The following is a 19,155-nucleotide window of genomic DNA, read 5'->3' as shown; positions in this document are numbered from 1 at the left end:
CATTTTATCTAGATTGAAATTATAGTTTACTGTATAATATTCTAATAAATAATTAAGGAGATGTCACTGATTCCAAATGACCTAGCCTTCGGGCGGCATAGTATGAGTATGACCGACGCGAACGGGCATATGACGTTGACGGTTTTGTAAATTTTCGAACTTTATTTGCTGTTTATAATTAATTTAAAATACATTATGGTTCTCTTCTTATTTTATTTGATATTATTGGCAAAAATTATCCTTTTAGGTAGTTTTTAGATACTTTTTCTAACATTAAGAATATCCTTTAGTTACTTTTACTTCTTATGTTGGTTCATTTCAATTTCTCAGTTATTTTTTGTAATAATATGTCTCTACTTATTATTCTTTTTGATTATTTAAGCTTATATTTTCTTACTAATTCTATTGAAAGCTGAAAATAATATATTTAATAAATATTCTTATAGTTTAAGCAGGCGTAGCCGCGTCCGGGTCCACTAGTCTATACTAATATAATAAAGCGGAAGAGTTTGTTTGTTTGTTTGTTTGTTTGTTTGTTTGTTTGAACGCTAAGATCTCTGGATCTACTGGTCCGATTTACATTGTTTTTGTTTTGTATGAAAGCTGCATTCTTCAGAAGTGCTATAGGCTATATAACATTACATTACACATATAAACTAATATATTTTAAAGTACTTTCTAATTTGACATGCAATTTATTCTGCCATGTTAATAACAACCGTCGCGTCGCTACGCAACCGTTACCGCGACATTTTGATATTCATCCTTATAAATATAAATATAATAGTCACTTTTAGCATTTTATCTAGATTGAAATTATAGTTTACTGTATAAAATTCTAATAAATAATTAAGATGTGACTGATTCCAAATGACCTAGCCTACGGGCGGCATATATGAGTATGACCGACGCGAACGGGCAGATGACGTTGACGGTTTTATAAATTTTCATACATTTTTGATCTATTGTTAACTTTTATGTAATTATTTGCTGTTTATAATTAATTTAAACTACATTTTGGTTCTTTTCTTATTTTATTTGATATTGCCCGCTAAAATTATCCTATTTAATAGAGAGAAATGTTTAGTTATTTCATAGAGTCGATATCTACGAGTATGTACTAGGTACACACGCACGGAAAACTTTAGGTACTTTTTCTAATATTAAGAATACCTATCCTTTAGTTACTTTTAATCCTTTTGTTGATTCATTTCAATATCTCAGATAATTTTTTCTAATAATATGTCTCTATTTATGATTCTTTTTGATTATTTAAGCTTATATTTTCTTACTAATTCTATTGAAAATTGAAAATAAATTATTAAATATTCTTATAGTAGAAGCAGGCGTAGCCGCGTCCGGGTCCGCTAGTAATATAATAAAGCGGAAGAGTTTGTTTGTTTGTTTGTTTGTTTGAACGCTAAGATCTCTGGATCTACTGGATCGATTTACTTTGTTTTTGTTTTGTATGAAAGCTGCATTCTTCAGAAGTGCTATAGGCTATATATAATATAATATTAAATTACACATATATACTAATACATTAAAATATTTTCTAATTTGACATGCAATTTATTCTGCCATGTTAATAACAACCGTCGTCGCTACGCGACCGCGTTCGTTACCGCGTCATTTTGATATTCATCCTTATGAAAATAAATATAATAGTCTCTTTTAGCATTTCATCTAGATTGAAATTATATTTCTATACAAATTATATTCTTATATTTCAAGCAGGCGTAGCCCCGTCCGGGTCCGCTAGTCTATAATAATAGTAGATAGTGATCTCAAAATAATCATGTGCTAAGAGGCTATAATTATTTAAACTATATTAAAATATAACCTAACAATTTCTAATTGCTTGTCTGTCTTTCATTAATTAATGAATTCATAAAAAAAATCGCCATATACCTACTAAACGTTATCAAATGTACTAAAATTGCGAATCCCCATTTAAAATCTATTTCCAACGTCGAAATGAATAGAAAACCAGCTGACGCCTGACGCTCCGTAGATACGAGTGCGAGTACGTAACAAGCAGGAAACGTAGCATCTGATGGTGCTAGTTGAATCACGAAAGCGTTGGAATTTATATTTAAATTTAGTGCTTAATCTGATAGTTATTTACTTGGCAATTATATATAATTGCCAAATCTTTAAGGTTGGCAAAATCTTTAAAGATTTTGCCTTCAATATTTTTCTTAAGAAAACGTAACGAAATGGTATTTGAACCCATACTTCTTGGAATCCGTCCAGGCGCTCTGATCAATAAGCCATACGTTCTCATCGAACTACTACTATGTCGAAGATTTTGACTTCAAGAACTACAGTTAATTTCTGAAACGTACTTCGAAAAGTGTTAGTGAAATCAATCACCAAAGCGAGCCACTCGAACGGTGGAGGCAAGCATTAATGAGCATTTTGAACGGGCCCCTGAAGACTATATTTGGGTTGATTTTTCTACCAAAATTGACCATAAGCTAGCATGATTTTTTTAAGCGTGAGGCTTCAAATCACCCAGTTTTCTATATTTGTCGCGATTAAGAAGAAAATGAGATTTTTTTTCTTTCTAATTTACTTTAGTAAAAATGATTTTAAGCCACAACTTTCACAAATAAGAACGTTATATTATATTACCAAATGGTTTACTGTGGCATCACAATTAAATATTTAACTTATAATCTACTGATTAAATATAACCAGTGACCAATACCGGAGATTAAATTTACAAAATTAACATAAACGCTTTATCCAATTCCACAAACAACATTATCTCGAAATATTTTCACTTATATTAAAATATTTCATTTACATTGAAAATTTACGAATAGAAACACAAATCCTCATGCCGTCTCTTTCGTGACCTATATTTTAACGTAAAGGATAAACGAGACGGTTTTTACAATCTGTTACTAGTTTAAAGTCAGTCGATAAGCTGGTTTATTAGTTCAGTATTTACATAGAAACGATGCAACGCCTGTTTGTTTACGACTCACTTTATACAAATATAGTATAACGCGACTTAATTAAAAGTGAGGGAGAAATGTACTGCGTCACAGATGTGGTGATTCATATTTAATTTGGTTCGTTATTTAGAGCAAGAAAAGTTTTAATAATATTTTATTGTGTTGCTTTTATGAAGCGTACAATTTTCACTGTTTGAGCGTACAAAAGAATTGTATTTTTTTTCAGCTTTGTATTTTTACTCGCATATAGATTCTCATAGAGACTTGCATAGAGTAGACTAATGTAATCGAGAATTAGGACACTCCGTTCGCCACTTTCCGTATAGTTTTTGTAAAATATTTCAAATATAATTAATTTCCGTGTTCTGGCGTTGAGTTCCGCCTTATAATTCTGGAGTAAATAATAGAATGTTTTAAACCCTGTTTTGTGTTTATCTGTAGCACTATAGCTGCTGAATTAATGAACAGATTTGAGTACCTTTTCAATCGAAAGCCTTCTTTTTTGAAAAAGTTTTATGAAAAACAGATTAGTAGTTTAAGATCTACAAGCACATCACCAAACTTAGGTACTAATATTTTTGATAGATTTTTTTTATTTTAAATTTTACTAGTGTCACTATATATACCTACTTTTAAAAGTAATTAGGACATTTAAATCTCAATTGCAAATATTTTACCGACTAATATTTTTTCAAGTTTATATTACTCTTATGAAGGTTTTCAGTTTAATTGATATTTTATATTTCTAAGCCCACATTTACCAGTTACAATTTTATTATATTATAAAAGATAACAAGAACATAAAAAAGGCTTCTAACATTATTATTTTTTTCCAAGAAAACATAATCTATTAGGTAATAATAGTTATATTATTTTATATTTTTTTATTATATTGCCAAAAGTCAGACACTTAAAAAATATGAAAAATATCATAGACCCATTATTAGAATAGAATAAATATTGGTACAGTTGTAACGTCTCTAATATGATTCAGAGATCAAACTCTACTCTGAAAAAAATAAATGTGAAATTAGGACTAAAATAACTTTTTTAGTTTGTATGAAAGGATTCATAAAAAAGCTATTTTAGTCCTACACATATGAAAATTAAACTTAAAAGAACTATATTTAAGATTTGTCTAATGTTTTGAATAATATTAAAATAATCTTAGAACAAAAAAATGTATAAAATTCAAATATTGGGATTTGAACCAGTGCCTATTGGAAGCCATCTAACGGTTTTTTTTTTTTTTTTTTTTTTTTTTTTTTTTTTTATTCTCGTCCCTCTGACTTAATCAGAGACTTTATTTTGCAATTATATATATTGAACTGGTTTAAATTTTGAAAAAGTGGCACTAGGCCAATAATGAATTTAGCTTTAAGATTTTCTGACTTTTTTAATTTATTTGTTCCTTTTTATTACTTTGCTGCCCACGCTCTTACAGAAACCCACGAATGCCTCATGGATCTCTTTGTCCCTTATCAATGTTTTTAAGTTTTCGGCTGCTACTCTTTTCCCGGTCCGGATCTCGAGTTGGGCCCTCTCATTACTGTAGACCGGACACTCGCATAGAATGTGAGTCACGCTCTCTGCGGTGCCCGGCTCACAGATGCACGATGGGCTCTCCTTGCACTTAAATCTATGTAAGTACTGGGAGAACCCACCGTGGCCGGTCAATATTTGAGTCAGTACCGTATCTATCTTGAGGCACCTGGTGGTCCCGTAAGCGCCAGCCACATCTGGGAAGAACATTTTTGTACCCGAGGCCGTTTGGCCAGACTGGTATCTTCGATTCCATTCGCCAATCGACTTCTGACGAAGAAGTCGTTTGGCGAATGAGATCGGACACGCGTCGTAGTCTGGCCTTTTCTTCAGTTTGGTCGCTAGCTTGGCCAGCTCGTCCGCGCGCTCGTTCCCCTCCAGTCCTGCGTGTGCCTTCACCCAAAACAAGCACACGTGCTTATTTTGGGTGCGACAACGCCTCAGGTTGTCCCTAATTTGCACTACTAGTGGGTGGAGGGATCTATCACCTATCACCGACTCGAGTGATGATCTCGAGTCGGTGTATAGGCCAAAGGAGCTGGCCGGATTTTCCAGCATTAGGGCGGTGGCCCTGCACAGCGCCAGAAGCTCAGCCTGGTAGACCGAGCAGTGCGAAGCAAGTTTCAGTTTGAAGGCCCTGGTTTCCGCGTCGCCATTCCATACGGATATGGCCGCCCCAACTCGCTCTTCAAACTTACTCCCGTCTGTAAACATTCGCACTGCTTGGCAGTTGTGCCTATCCACCTGTTCTCGCTCCTCCAGGCTGAGGAATTTGAGGGCTGTTCTCTCTGCTGGGTGCTGCAATCCGAAGGGCCCAACTCTCCGCCATCTAACGGTTGGAAGGTACCAAATAACTTGAAGATTACTTGTTCTATCGAGGGATAATAGCTCTATTGTCTCCAAACTTAATAAATGTGGGTATAACTTTATGAATAATAATAAACTAAGGTTAGTAAATGCCTATATAATATATTCGATTGACAGGGTCAATGTCGTCATACTAACAGTGTGTATTCCATAGGTTTTTTAGCTTCACGCTGTTTCCCGCACATAGCAGGTTAAGCTGATGGAACCTAGTGTTACGACACTCCATTCTTATAAAGATATTTCTGTTACCAAATTTGTGCCAAATTCTGAAGGCACTGTGTGTGGATTGGTGGAACTCAACGCCGCGTCTTGCCTCATTAACAAAGCAAGGGAAAATGAAAAAATAAATATATCATTTCGTCGAGTGGGAATCAAACCCACAACCTGTCGCGTTGGGAATAAGTAGTATATCCGTGTCAAACACATCATTTATCATAGAGGGACCATTTTCGAAATAGTATACATATATATTGAGTGCAGGAACTTAACGTCGCGTTTTGTCTGATTACCAGAGCGACAAAATTGAATAATAATTCATTCCTCTGAGAAATTGAACCCATTACCATCGCATTTAGTCACACTCAGCACACACTAAGATACAAAACTAAGCTTATTTAATTCATATAAGTCAAAAAGGAAATACCATAACAAGTATAATAAATAGTATTAATAATAATTAACATGTAAACATTTTGTACTAAAACCAAAGCTAATAAAGGCCAAAGTTTACTCCAATGTCCACGAACAAAAACAATAGAATCTTAGCATTATTGTATTACGAACAAAGCCGAGCGTCGCGCTATGTATAGTTACTTGATTTATTACCCTTGAAAGGAAGAAACGGGAATTAAACACAATTGCTTTGAAGATTAATGTTGAGGATACAACGAATTTAATGCGAACCCACCCAGATAAGATTTATTTTTGACCCTAAGTTAACCTTTTAAATTTTTTATTACAATTATATGAATATTTTATTTTATTTAATATATAATAGTAGACTATTTGGTGAAATTGAATAAGTAATATCTACAAGAATAGTGAGTTCAATTTTCGAAAAAACATACGCTTTATTCACCATCCTGTGTATGGAATACAGCTATACGCTGTAGGTGGTAGGCAAAGTTAACCTATAGTTAAGACACTCTGTTCTCCATTTTCCGCTAAATTCTGGAGACTTCGCGTCTTAACTATACTATATTACAGAATATTTATAATGTCTAGGCAATAATGTTAATGGATTTGACCTTAGAATGTATTAAACCTTTCACAAGTAGATACTTAGTATTTAAGTTTTCAAGTAATACTACATTCTAATTCAAAATTTTCTTTATTCAAATATACTATTGTAAGCACTTTTGAATCGTCTATTGAACGTAGCAAAAGTTAATTTTATTATATAGTGAAAGAAAGAAACTGTATTTATTATAACAATTATGTATATAAAACGACGAAATCATATTACTGGAAAAAGTAAGTTCTTTATATACTAGATATATACTCATACTTTGAATATAACTTGTTTGTTGGTTGTCGTAGCCATTGTCGCAACGACGAACTGTAACTACGATGATCGTACGTTTATTTCTCATACGGGGGTGAGAAGACAAAGTGATTCATTGCCTTTGGATAATTAATACGCAATGAAACAAAAGATGGACGTAAAGTGGGGAACAGACTGTTTTAATAATGGGTTACCTCTGTCTACTCTGCTATTTATGTTAAATGAATCGTTTGAAAAAACTTATTATTAATTATTTATCTTCACGCTATATCCTGCACATATCGGCGAACCTGGGAACATAGTGTTAAGACACTCCATTCCCATTAAAACAGATCTATTCTTCACTTTCCCCCAAATTCCTTACGCATTCCTTACGCATTGCGTCTTGCGTCATTTACTTATCAATTTGTATATAATATTTAAGTACTAATATAAAATAAGATATAATAAGTTCATGAATAATTAACAAACTAAACATATTTGGTTACTTTTGACATATAAATAAGTTTAAACCCATCATATTAAATCCCATAATCCCAAGACGAGCATTTCAACTCCAGCTACATACATACACTCTCCCTAACGTCATATTCAATTTACGTGCAATGACTCATATCATACTGTATATTAAATAGTTGCGAAGCCAACTTTGTAATAGGTAAATGTCTTTCAGAATGCAGTGTCTAGACGAAGCCTGATATTAGATATCTTTAGATAGAATATCTAGTCTTACAAATTTAGATATTTTTTTGGTAAAATTGTTAGAAGAAAATATTTTGTAAGATAATCTGATTGCATGTATCATACACTTAACAAGCAATGCCTTCGGAATTCGGCAGTAAGTGGGGAACGGAGTGTTTTAACACCACGCTCCCTGTACCTGCTATATTGAAAAGCTATATATATAATCGCGGATATATTGAAAAGCTTTATAGCCAAATATCTTAATCTAGGCGACCGCATATAAAGAACTAAAGCCATAAACCGTCTTTAACTTCCTGTCTCTGGGGTGTCATTAAAATAGCGAAGTTTGGTCAGTGTCACAGATGTCAAGTGGCGAATAAAACAGAAGGAAAAACTACCAAGTTTTGGGATTTCACCAAAACTTCGAACGTCCTCAACATTTATATTGTGTTACAGTACAAGGGCACGGAAATACTTTTGTTTTCTTTTATATAAAACTAAACAATGCAAAATATATGTAATGTTCTCTAAATAAACTTTTTAACTGAATATGAAACAAAGCCTATTGAAATACAAAATACATATTTGTTATGCTATTTTAATACATTTCGCTCTAATGCCATTATGCCTTACATGCCTTAGGTTCACGCTGTACCCTGTACACTGGAGAGTAGACAGAGGGAACCTAGTGTTAAAACACTGCGTTCACAACTTTCCGCCCAATTTTCAGTATTTCGTGTTATCTCATTTACCCAAGATTTGTTTCTTTCGTTACGCCGTATCCCGCACACAGTAAGCAGCATAGTAGAGGGAACCCAGAAACCTAGTCAGCCCATTAAAGTTCTTCCATTCCTCACTTTCCGCCAAATTCCGAGGGAATTGCGTATTGCGTACACGCAACTCAACGCTGCAGTTGTAAAATGGTTTTTACAATAGATCTCTCTCTCTCTCACACATTATCATAGTGCATACTGGAAGTAAATTTGTTTATCTATTTATTTATCTATCTATGTATTTTATCGTTCTTAATAACTCCAAAAAAAACTTTTATTTCGAGAAAATATTTAATACAGACCATAGTTTCCAGAATGTAGAACTAGGAATTTGAAATTCACGCCTCTAAGGCATTTGAGGGATCTACCGTTAAAGCATTCTACGAGAGATCTAACCTCGTCACGTATTTATTAGAACGGTACGGTAAGTTAAAAATGTTTAATTCTATTTTTATGTAATAAACAGTAAACAATAATTGTTGTAAAAAATAAACACAAACAGGACGTGCTGACACGGCACTGCAGTGGCACGGCGTCTGACGGTTATAGGTTCGACTCCCGCTCACACAAAACTGTATTCTTTTTATTCTCTGCGTACCTTGCTGTGTGCGGGATACAACGTAAAGCTGATTTTTTTTAACAATAAACTCTAATATGAAAAATATAATATAAATAATATATGAAAAACACCCAAGTAAACTAAAGGCGAGGTTGTAAAAAGTCATTAATAACAAAAATACAATAAAATTGTGAATGTCCGTGCCTGTTTAATTTTTAATCAGTTATCGAATTGAGCTCAGGGGATTCATCCATCAACTATGTCAATACTAAACTTTGTTTAATGATAATGAAATATGAAAAAGCTTATAATATTGTACTATAATTTATCATTATTTAAGGCTGAACGCGACAGGTTGCGGGTTCGATTTCCTATTAACGAAATTAATTATTTAATAACTTTATTTCTGCACTCTATCGCGCTTCACGCTGGTGTCTATACAAGTGTGGCGTTAAGTTCCATCACTCTAAAAACAATGCCACCAGAATTCGGAGAACAGAACGGAATTAGAACGGAATGTCCTAACACTAGATTCCCAGATTGCTTCTGTGTACCCGTTTATAATTTCTGTTCCATTCTGTTTATCTATTTTATGATAGTTTAATAGGCTTTAAAAATATATAAATATATATTTAAACATATTCTACTACGACACCAACTAAAAAAAAAACAATCAAACGTAGGTTTGACATTATGTCTGTCATCCTCGCCTGCGACAGCACTTGAACAAATATTTACAATGTCAATACATAAAGAGGTCCCATGCGGTACTATAGCCTTTTCACGAAAGCGTTGTTAAAAGTTAAAAACATTTTACTGCGCCAAATATGGACTTTTCATGGCAGTGAGACCGCAAAAAAAAATGGTCGCTTTAAACTTATCTTTTAGAGTTTAGTAGGCACAGACTTGAAATTTGAGTTAAATATTTGATTTAGCATTTTTCGGTTGCATATTTAGATTTTTTATATTTTATCTTATATAATTAGACGTAGGAAGGTAGGTAGAGAATGCGTAGCGATAAGTCACTCTGTTCGGGACGTTGTTGGTATGTTGTATGGCGGAATTTAACGCCGTGTATTGTCTTGTTATCAAAACGAGAAAATGATATTAATTAATTACTCCGAGTGAAATGAACCTAAGATCGCCGCTTTTATAGTGAGGATCTGTTTGTCTGCGCCATATGAGCCTTAAGAGTTAACAGAATATACTAAATACTTAACATTCAAGATGTATATTATATTAAATAAACATCGTATAAACATGCAAAAGGTGAGGTTTGATAACTGAATTTTAATAAATTGAAAATTAATGGGAACGGATTGATAACTCAATACACCCTGAAGTTAATACAAAAAGAAAAAATATATATACATTTAGTACAAAGTGCATATATTTAATAGCGTGGGAGCTAAATTTACTCGTTGTATATGAAATTGTATATCTACTGTACGTATATTCATTTCAAAAGAAAAAAATCTAGGACAAAGCCTTTCGACTGTCACTAGACCCGTGTCTAATAGAACGTCATGTTATTTTCTTACAAACATGTCTTAGTAAAGACATTTTTTTTGGTATTGTTATTTAAGTTTGATTGATATTCAAAGTAAATGTATATTTCTTTCTTTAAAAATGTTCTAAGATATAGGTTTCACTTGCGGCTTCGCCTGTGTGATATGATATTTGTAGAAATTAAGGGTTGACTTTATAGTGTGTAGTATAAGAGTTTTTTGTGAGAGAATTGTATGGACTCACTCTGAGGACCACTTTCATCTCATTTTGTATTGGGTGGCAAAACTCTCTTTTTGATACTTGACTTTTCCATAGTGGTTAATACATTATTTTATTTTATTTCTGCTTTCTCTGCAAAATATCATATTCTGTATTTTCATGTATGTTATATTTATATTTTAGGTGAAAAGACGTCAATGGTTTTAAATGCATCGGCATTTCTCACTTAATACGCCTAAGAGCTTTGATCATTTAGCCCACAAATAGATTTACTATTCGGAATAGTTGTATTTCCTATAAATAGCGGTACTCGAAATGTTACAGAACCATTAATATTAGAAATGTAACAGGAAAATGGATATTGAATAGTATATTTCACCTGTCTTGCTACTCAATGCGACGAAAAGGACGAAGATATTATCAATAAGTTTTTTATACTCATCTACACGTAAAGTATGAACAAAATCTTAAATTATTAATAAGAAAACACGATAAAAGAATTCGATAATGGCTACTTAATTTACAAAAAATATATGTAATACGTTTATATTTTTTTTTAGAGCTTGATTATTATTTCCAAAATTACTGTATAAAGGAAGGAGTTATCAATAATTATCAATGAATAACATAAATGCTAGTATTAAATTATTATGAATCGCGTACTAAATAATATTGTTGGCATAGTAAGGTTATCGGTAAGGGCATAAAGTTGATTATATTTGGAGAACTACATAAGAATTAAATAACTGTATAAGAATATTACTAGTCGATTAAATAAAAATATTTGCTTACAGACCAGAATCAAAAGGATTATTTTTAATTATGTACTCCAAATTGTTATTAATTTAATACATAAAAGACGAATAAGGCTGTTTACTTAAACAGCCCTATTTATATATTTTTTTTTATTTACAAGACATAGCCTGAAATATGCAATTTAAATTACAATTTTAGCAGTAAGGATTCCTCGAAATTCATACAAAAACTGATTTACAACCTCATAAAGGGTTTTTTTATATACAAATCTTACAAATAAACATATAAAACACCATTAGAACGAATATTTGTAACTAACAGATATAATTTAAAAGTAAGCAGGTGCTTGTTTAGAATTAAATACGAAGTAATAACGGAAAGTGAAAATTCCATTCAATTACTTAGTTCATCGTAGTGTGAGTGAAACGAATGCTTCTACATACTCGTATACAGAAGTACGCACGCTATAACAAATTGATATTGTTTAGAACGAATGAGACAAATCTATTCATACTTTTTTATATAAAAGTGTTTCTAAACTGAGACGGTTTCTAAAGGACGCGAGTTCGAGTCTAGATACGTTGAAGTTTTAATATATATTTTTAAATGTATTGATAATATCAAGGGAACCGAGTGTTACGACACTCTGTTCCCATTAAAACATACCGTTCTCCACTTTTCACCGAATTTTAAAGGCATTGAGGTGAGTATAGAGCTCAAAGCGAAGAAATAAAAACATTTAATATTAATTTCCTCGAGTAAGAATCGAATCCACAACCTGTCGCATTTACAGTCACACATTACTGCATCACGACTGGCCTCAGCTATATAACTGTTCCCTAAAATTATAAAAGAAATAAGAACGTAGTATATTAGTTAAATAAATCTAGACCTAAAAGCTTTATTCACTATTTTATGTAAATAAACGAATTAAGAAAAAAGCAATATTAAAAAAAAATAAGCAAGTCACTACCAATTTTTTTAGCGTATTTTTAAAATTTAATATTCCAATCATTTCATATTAAACAAACTGACTGTATTACTTTAAAAAAAATGTCAAACGCAATCCATTTCCGTGAAAACCTTGGGAGCTTATGACTCATGTGTGTTGAACCTAGATATCTAATCTAAAGGTAAATGTAAAAAAGGTCAACTTTTTTATTAAATAAAACCTCTATATGAATTTAATTTTAAAAAGTATAAAAGTTGAAATTGAGAAAATTATTAAAGTATGACAAATACAAATATGTAACAAACACATTTTAATAAATTATAATAACATTCTTTCTTAATGGCAACGGCGTGTTTTAACACTAGATCCCCAAGTTCCCTCTGCTTCAGTGAAGCTAAAAAAATATTAATTTACATATAACATACATAATATTATGACTGATTTTAATAATATTGTTTCTAAAAATAAGACACTCCTAGATACTAAATCCGAAAACACTTCGTCTTTTACTAAAATCACTAGCTAAAAGCTTTATAAAAAAATCCATTTACAATTGTCTCAAAAATATAATTGTGTAAATAAATATATAACTAGATACTATGTGTTCTTTTTGGTATTTCACCATTATTTTATGTATAAGTATCATGAATTAATTCTATTTCATTTTATTTTTAAATGTCACTCTACGAAAAAATAAAAAAAAGGAAAGTATATTAGTATAATTAAATTCATTCCAAATTGGTAGACACCGTATTTCCTTAAAGGAACAATTTATCATGTAGCTTACCGTATTTAACATTTTTGGTCACGCTAAATAAGGATTTATTTCAAATAGATTATAACTATGTTCAAATAAAATTATGGTGTCATTTTAAATTCTAATGACTTATACTTAAATTATTTAAGTTATTTATGTTTATTTTAAACTGCTATTTAAATAAACATTGTCGATGCACAAGAATGTGACTGTGGGTTCGATTCCCACTCGAGGCAATGGAATATTTAATATTTTACTATTGAATTTTCATTTCCTTGCTCTAGCAACGAGGCCAAGTGCGGCGTTGAGATCTGCTAATCAATGCCTCTAGAATCGGCGGAATATGGGAAACGGGAGTGTCTTAACACTAGATTCCTTCTGCCTACTCTGCTGTATCCTACTTACAGCGCTAAACTAAAAAAAATAAACGTTATCATATTATGTAATTTAATTTAAGTTTTAATAATGTTAGTAAGCAGTCCCTTATACATTTACAATTTATTATCATATTATTACAATATTTCAGCTATGTTTTAAATTTCTTTTGTGTTTTTATCTGTTTATAAAAAAAAAATTTTTTCTTTTAATTTTTTTATTTTATTATCTGAAAGTTTTTCCTATTCAGGACAACAGCTGTTCTTTTTAAAATTACTTAATAACTAACATACCAAAATTATCATATTTTTTTAAAATAAAAAATATACATAAGAAATATTTAAATATTTAAAAAAAATCCTTACCGTATCAAATCCATATAAACACAAATTCAAACACGCACATAAAGTCCCACGAACTTAAACTTTGTATCACTGAACACGTCCATACAGGACGGCGGTCGGTAAGCTACTGGATTTAAACTTGGAACGTCACATGCAGAATTCTCTAAACATGCGCAATGAAGAATATTGTACAGCTTAATAAATCTATTATATATTATTTGTTAATATCGATAGCAAATAAATATCGATGTTGAATGGTCTTTTTTGACGGAACGCGATAAATATAGGTTCAAATCTCATTCATGGAAATATTTGATTGTAATATACATAGATATTTTCTTTCCAAATTTGTATGGCGACATTTTTGCTTACCTTCCTTTTCCTCTCTTTGATTTTCTTCCCCGAAGGATTCGGCAGATACGCATCTACGTATGTACGTAACACTAGCACTATTTCTTATTTGAACCAATAATATTTGGTTAGTAGATGCGATATGGAAAATATTTAGAAAAAAAGTTATTTTGTGTTTTTGATAGGAAACAGATCACAATGAACATTCCCTTTTAATGGACTTGTAATGGAATGGATGAAAGAATGGCAAAAAAGATTATGAAGGAAAGAGAGAGGTAAAAGAGGTAGGGAGAGACCTCCCGAAAACACATATGACGAGGATAAAGAGATATGCAGAGACCGTAGTGTTTAGCCCTGTTCTTTCTAGGTACCTAGCAATTAAAAATTCTTTTCCGTCTAAGGGCCTCAAAAAAATCCATATGTACGAAAAAAAAAATTGATTTAAATAAGTTTTTTTACAAAAACATTTTTTTTTTCTTTTTAGTAAAATTACTCACATTAGTATAAATATAAAATTTTTACTTGTTAAACAAAAAGTTGTTAATAGAGCAATTAAACTCAAACATAGCTTAGAAAGTCGTTACGCGAAAAGGTATTAATGCTTTTACAACAACGAATCATAAAAATGTGGCGCCGTTATAATTCTATGTTGTTATAATTTAAAATGGTTTAGTATACGTTTGTGTTATTTTATATTAATAAAAATTATTACATTATTACAGAGACCAGTTGTAAGCTCGGGGGCACAAGCTTGTTTTACCGTAGTAGCAACTGTAAACGCGAGTTGTAAGTTCGATTCTTGCTCAAGGAGAAGAAATATTTACCGTTTTCATTTTAAGGGTAGATGTCAGGTCACTCCGTTCTTCAATCAATCCTCAACATTCTAGTTTACAATTAAATGCTGTGCTATAGTTATAGCTGCAAGTGTAAATATTTTAAAACATCAATGAAAATTACACGAATTAAACTTAAATTAATTAGATATGCCATAGTACCTAGGTACTCGCGCATGAGTTCTCCACTTAACACGCAATGCCGCAGAGGAATATCGTAGTGTCATAACACTATCTTCCCTCTGCCTAACCTGGTATATGGGATATACAAGGTGAAGCTGATAGTATCTAGATTGTGTAAAGTTGAACGCACACTCAGCTACGTCAACGCGGACGAGTGTCAAATTGTAATTTGAATAATTTATACCTTGTTTCCCCACCAATCTTTATTCGATATCGGCATAATGATTTATGCAAATCCGGAAGTTGGGAATGCAAATTTTATTTTCACTATCCGTTGTTCTCATTTAATTTGTAAATCGGTACACAGTGCACTGACTGCGGTAAATATAATCAGGTGAAATGAGTTTTTTGGTAATTATTAATTATTTGTGATTTTTGTATGTATGTATATCAATGTAATGCTTTTCAAGATAGGTACTAGATGGTAACAGCTTTAATTTTTATTTGAGGACTCCTTTGTATCATCATCATTATCATTATCATCATCATCAGCCTCTCCTCGTCCACTGCTGGACATAGGCCTCTCCAATGGCACGCCACTGAGCTCGATTTTCAGCTCTTCGCGTCCAGCCGTTGCCCGCCACTTTCCTTTGTATATATTTATGTAATTACAATGTATAGAAATATCCAAACTAGCAAGTTTACATTAAATATGCAAAATATACTTAACATGTAATACAAAATAGCATATATACAATTCAATATCTCAATAGTATATAAATCTTAACATTATGAAAAATATTAATTTATTTGACTATTTTATGTAATGTTTCGAAAAAAAATTAAATGCTTATAGTATTGGTTTCCTTTCAAATAAGGAGTTCAAAACAATTTTTAAGTTTCCAAGGCTAACAAATTTCTTTAAAGCCGCTTCAGAAAATGAATTAATTTGATAAATTGCTTATCCAATTTATTGTTACCCAAATGTTAGGCGTTTAGTTTTCTAAGTTATATTTTTTTACTTAGTTTCACTTTTTATACAGAATATAACAAGTATTAAGAAGACAAATCTGTTCAACACTTAAATCATCAGAAATAATTAATGAATGTGTAAAAGATAATGAATGAGTTTACATAATTATAATATGTATAATATATTACAAAGACCATATAAATTTCTAAGTCTAAAAATTATTACTTGACAGTATCCAATTCTCTTACGACAATTTCAGAAGTCAAAGCGAATGGGGGCCGAATGTTTAATTACTTTTGTTGTATATTCAAAACATCGTACTAGAAACGTCAAAATTCTGTATAATATATAAAAAATAAATACTTAGTTCTCGGTAGGTTAAGATTGCCATAATTAAAATATGGTGTAATCGATTATCCGAAGTCCCATCAACAAAATGATCGTTTATCCGAACTGCTACGTTCAACCAATTTGCGAGTTCATAATATTTTAAGTTTTTTGGCAATTAAAATAACACTAGGTGGAAATCGAAGCATTCATCTAACTAAACTAAAGAAGCTAGATCTTTTATATAACAATTATAGTAAAGAAATCGAACCTACAACCATCAAATACAATAATATTCCCAATTTTCCATAAATAATCCAAAAATTTTCAATATAATGTATATATTGAAAATAACGTCAAACCTTAGCTGTAGAGGAAAACGAAAATATATGGAGGCGGCGCATAGGATGATAGCGGAGTTTACCTTACAAAATGGGGTTTCATAATATAAAAAAACAACACAAAAAATCAACGGGGAAGCTTATCAATATTAATGATATATACTCGAACCAGTGGTTTTCCATATATTTTATTATATTTACTTACTACGTTATTACTTATAAACATGTGATTTCAAGAATTAAAAAAATAACTTGTCATACATTGGGTTAGCTCGCATCGCAAATCTAAATCGAACACACTACCATCTTGTTTACAGTAAAATACTATATACCTCTACGCCATAACGTACTTTTATATATTTAAAACGCGCGGAGCGCGTGCCAAGTTTCTGGGTTTCAGAACTGGCGAGCAGCACCGTGTGTTATTTTACACGAACCATTTGAAGCCACTTTTTACCTATTCGTAACTCAAAAACTATTCCACCTAAACCTGTCATATTTGGCTCAAATATTTAGACCCCCTACCTGTATACGTGCATAAAATTTCATAAACACAGCTCAAACAGTTATTTAGATAATGACGTCCAAAAATCGTAAATTTTTAGGGGGGTGACTGACCTATAGACCTTAATGTTAACCAAGTTCCAGATGATCTAGAATGGTGAAATTTAGCATCCGGTTAAGTAATTGGGTGTATGTCAAGGGAAAAATCCGAAACTAGTATTTTTTTAAATATTTTCTTATAATTTTTCAATAAATAGATTCAATTAGGAACATTTACTTATAGCACCTGTAATGAAAGCATAGCAATCAAAGTTAATGATAACTGATTTTTAGGCATAGCGCCTGCCAACAAAATAAGAGCAATGCATTATTTATATATATTTGCTTTTATTTATGTCACACGTTAGTAAATATTTTATTTGTTTTGTAGACTAACTTCACTATTACTTACGTAAGCCATCTCAAACAACACGATGCTTTCAAGTATATTTTAAGATAAGATATGTCTCCATTTGTAGCTGAAAATGACTCTAATTTATGTCCTGAGAAAGCCTGTCATCATGTGGACTTCAAGGGCTTCACGTAAAAATATAAAAATATAATAAATGGATTAACATCCTTCATTATTATTTATTACTAGCGGACGCGCGCAGCTTCGCTTGCCTATTTAATGGTGAATTCTAATAACCCATAAAACATGTGTTCAATGAAATATTTTTAAGTCTAAATTTCAAATTTTATAATAATCGGTGGCGTTTTAAAAATTTTTCTATATAAACTTTCAACCCCTTATTTGCACCCTCAGGGGGTGAATTCTAGAAAACCATACAACATATGTTTAATTATATACGTTTAAGAGTCTGAATTTCAAATTTTATGAATATTTATGAATATTTGCACCCCTAAAGGTTCTCTCTATGGGGGGGAATAATAAGAGGGGAGAATTCTAGAAAACGATGAAACACGTGTTCAATTAAATACCTTTAAAAATCTAAATTTCAAATTTTATAAAAGTCGGTGCCGATTTAAATTTTTTTCCATAAAAACTTTGAACCGCTATTTCATCTCTTTAAGGTTAAAATTTTTCGAAATCCCTTCTTAGTGGATGTCCAGATTACGAAAGTAAACTTTTGTCCAAATTTAACGTTTCTACCATCAGCGGTTACGGCTGTGCGTGCGTCTTATCTCAGTCAGTGAGGACAAGTCCTTTTATATATATAGATAATTTAAACATTTTAGTACTTATTATACTAAGAGCATTTGCATAGTCGATTAACGTATTTGATATTAAATACCTGAAGAACTTTTATTAAATTAGTGAATCACTTTTACATTTTTAAATATAAATTATTATAAAAAAGATACATTTAAAAATATAAAAAAACCACTCTTCCGTGGGGGACAAGGGGACAAGGGTCCAAGCCATCGGTGGCTAGGGCTCCAGAGAGAGGAACCTCCGCACAATACGTCTCAAGTAATACTGCCTTCTGTATCCGGTTCTTGATCCAACAGCTAAGCGATAGTTTCTTAAGGTGTTGGTCGAGGCTTTTCGCTATTAAACCGTTAACCGAAACCACTATCGGCACAATGATAACAAATAACAAATTATTATAACAAATTATTATTACAATATTTAAGTACTAAGTCCTATAAGGGTTCTGTTTTATTGCTTTCGAGGTACAGAATCCTAAAACAGAAAAAAATACACTAAAAAATAAATATAAATAAAAGCTTTTAAAAAGTAATTATATTGATAGAAATATATGTAAAATTTAATAATAATATGCTATCTGTAAGGTCAGTCGTGGCACAGGGGCATAAAGTGTGACTGTAAAACCTGACTGGTTACTGGTTACTAGTTACTGAGTGTTTTAACACTAGGTTCTCTCTGTCTAC

General features: G+C 31.6%; 1 protein-coding gene across 1 annotated transcript in view; it reads right to left on the bottom strand.

Moving 5' to 3' along the window:
* The window catches only part of LOC146530763 (uncharacterized), a 36,418-nt gene extending 22,492 nt beyond the window's left edge, over window positions 1–13,926 (bottom strand). The window contains exon 1 of the mRNA XM_085199233.1: window positions 13,829–13,926. The gene's annotated coding sequence lies outside the window, so the exon portion shown is untranslated. The remainder of the gene's footprint in view (window positions 1–13,828) is intronic.
* Window positions 13,927–19,155: the final 5,229 nt, after the last annotated feature.

The sequence above is a fragment of the Heliconius melpomene genome, chromosome 16 (assembly GCF_056956725.1).
Source record: "Heliconius melpomene rosina isolate 202511_hmr_F chromosome 16, ASM5695672v1, whole genome shotgun sequence".
Classification (NCBI taxonomy): Eukaryota; Metazoa; Arthropoda; class Insecta; order Lepidoptera; family Nymphalidae; genus Heliconius; species Heliconius melpomene.
This window is presented reverse-complemented; position numbering and strand designations above follow the sequence as displayed.